This window comes from Hydra viridissima, unplaced genomic scaffold (assembly GCF_058129835.1).
Source record: "Hydra viridissima isolate aposymbiotic clone 2 unplaced genomic scaffold, HvirCarnegie_v1 scaffold_14, whole genome shotgun sequence".
Lineage (NCBI taxonomy): Eukaryota > Metazoa > Cnidaria > Hydrozoa > Anthoathecata > Hydridae > Hydra > Hydra viridissima.
Window position 1 is genome coordinate 175,724 of NW_028324313.1, and position 3,074 is coordinate 178,797.

The 3,074-nt window shown below is 26.1% G+C and overlaps 1 long non-coding RNA gene across 1 annotated transcript; it reads right to left on the reverse strand.

Moving 5' to 3' along the window:
- Positions 1–211: 211 nt before the first annotated feature.
- Positions 212–2,814, reverse strand: LOC149878641 (uncharacterized). Its single transcript, XR_016446737.1, has 3 exons — positions 2,747–2,814; positions 602–687; positions 212–468 (listed from the first exon to the last, which is right to left on the reverse strand). It is a non-coding gene; the product is annotated as an uncharacterized LOC149878641 (long non-coding RNA).
- Positions 2,815–3,074: the final 260 nt, after the last annotated feature.

The window sequence follows — 3,074 nt, forward strand, 5'->3', positions numbered from 1 at the left end:
GAATCTTATTGTTTGTTTAAATGTATGCTTTTTAAGCTAATGTTAGGTCAGACAAAAAATAATTATTTATTCTTGACTGGTTTGGTTTTTAATCTTTTTTAGAGGCATTTTGATGTTAGGAAAAAAACGAAAATCAAGCAAAATGTAAATTAGCATAACAAAAGTAATATTGAAAAAATTTTACAAAATATAGCACTAAAAAAAAGCTTCTTTAGTTTTTTTTCTTTAAAGTCTGAATCTCTATTAACGGATTTGAAAGTAATCCCTCAATGGAATCTGCAAGCGCAATCAATATTGAAAGGAAAGAAATTTTATCCCGATGTCAGTTTGCAATTTTTCTTCGTGATCTACAGCAATATTTTTGAAGGTCGAAACTTCTTTTGTATGATCTTTACTTTCAACTAACCGTTCTATCTTCAAGGCTACTGATAACTGCCGCTTGGACACAATCATACATTTAATCTACAGCTAAAGAGAAATACTTTTATTTAAAATGAAGTTTATTCATATATATATGTATAAACATACGCGCTCACACATACGATAATCACGGTGAAAAGTAGCGAGTATTTAATTTTGTAGTTACAAAGCAAAAACTAACCAGATTCTGTTTGCCTGAAATTCTTCGTAACGTATTTTTATTGATCAAAATGAGCCAATTAACCAAATCGATTATATTGCTGTCATCTTAAACAAAGATATTTCTAATTTATGAGATTTCAAAAAGAACACACTGAATTTTTCTACTGCTACAACTACTATTAAGCAAACAATTAATCAAATTCAATTAAAATTATAATTAAAAAAAATCTAAAGTTTAATTGAAACATAACTTCAATATAGTGGCTCGTGAGGTCAGACTTTTGAATTATTTTTGAACTAATACCTTGAATGAAGGGTTAGAGCAATTCTAATTATCTAATGCTATAGCTTAATAAAGCTTAGTATATACTTTATTGGCAAAGTTTTAAAATTACTTTTTAGGAAAGAAATATTTCTCTGTTTCAAAAAAATTGTTTCTCAAACTTTCATTCATTGAAAGTGGTATATCATTTAAATATTAAAAAAACTCAATAAATGAATGAAAAAAAAATGAATGTAAAAAATCTTTGAAGAATGTAGAAAATCTTTTAATGAATATGGAAAACTATTGAAGAAAAGGGAATAACAAAATATTCAAAATTATTAAATAAAACATAACCGATAAAAATGGTTTTAACGAGACCTGATTAAGAGGTCAAAACAAAAACGCTGAACAGACTTGAAAATAAAGGTCATTGTCAATGCTGTAATAAACTAGAGAGTTGAAAACATATCAAATTTAAACAACTATTCGGTTCATGTAAGACATTTATGGGCTGCAAATTAGACATAAATGACGGCTTTTAATTTTCCTAATTTAACAATAATAATTTAATTTAATAGAAATAATTCTCTTATTTCCAACCTGTATCAAAACTCGTTATTTAATATTTATACTTTTAAGTGAATTGATGGAATTAAAACTTCTCAGCTAAATAGGCAGCGTAATTCTAGCCTTATTGTTTGATATATAATCTGTGTCTATATTCTTTTTAATTTTGATTCATCTTAGCGGATTATAACTTCACCGTTGTTAAGGTTGCTGACAAGCAGTCCTTAAAATGATGCACTCTCTAGTTCAGTTTAACCAATATGTCAAGGCTGGTGTCATGTTGGCTGTGCAGGTGTTAATCAAAAACAGACACAATATATCTGAAACTTTTGTCAAAAATATTGTTTTTATGTATTTTATTTTACAATATTTAGTGTGGTTGTTTTTAAAACAGATATAGTATATATTGTTTTACATTATTTAGTATAACTATCTTTAATACCTACCTTCCTCCTCTATTCTAATCTTAGCTAACCCATTGGCAAACATACAATTTAAATAAAAATTGTGCCATATGTGGTGATACCTGTTTTCGGCATTTTCCAGAAGAAAAAAATTCAAGTTGCATAAAGTTTATTAAATAAAAAACTTCATTTCATGATATTATGGGGAGTTAATGTTATGTTATGTTATATCAGAATATTTCCAATGGCTGATTTTATAAAAACCATTCCTTTTAATCAGTTCTTTAAGTTCCTTAAATCTAAAATCATAAAGTATTTGCAAAGCTGTAAAGTAATTGAAATCAAGAAAGTGGTACATTATTGGATTACAATGGTACAATTAAGGATCTAGTTTCCTTAATTTTATTCTTAGCACTTTTTTTTTAATTTGATTCTTCGAGACTTAACTTAACAAACAATCCCTAAATTATGAAATCCAATTGAAAATCCATGTTTTCACTCAGTAGATTACCTACATTTTTTAGTTTTGTCTTACGGGGTACAATATTAGCAACCTTACCCTATTAGTTCTTTTTTCATATTTAATAATGGCAACGAAAAAAAGAATAGTTTTAGGATGCATTTAAACCGTTCTGTTGAAAGGAGAGTGTTAAAATCTTAAAAAGATATTCTTTTTTCCTATAATTCCCCAAATTGGGTATTGAAAATTCAATTAACGGTAGCGAATTAATGCCTCAATGAATCAGTTTGAGAAACACTTCAAAAATGTGGCAGCTACTAAGAAGTGTATAAATGACTTTTGAAATTTCAAAACCTTGCATCAGTATAAAGTTCTTTGACTTTTTTTATTTTCTTTTGTTCTTTCTCTATAATAGTTCAAATATACTTATGATATACACGCTTTATACTGTTTTTAACAATTTCTAACCTTTGTAAATTTATGTAAATGAAGTATTTAGAAAAAACAAATCTGGCACTTCCCATCCATAAACTGACGCAAGATGTCCTAAATAACATAAAGTGCAAAAACAACACATTGATTTTAAATCTATTTGATTGTATTTGCATAAAATATAATGATAATAACAATAATAGTAATAATAACGATTAATTCAAGTAATAATGATAATAGTAATAATGATAATAATAATAATAATGATAATGATAATAATAAAAGTAACAATAATAGTAATAATAATAGTAATAATAGTAATTACAATAACAAAAATAATAGTAATATTAATAATAATAATAAT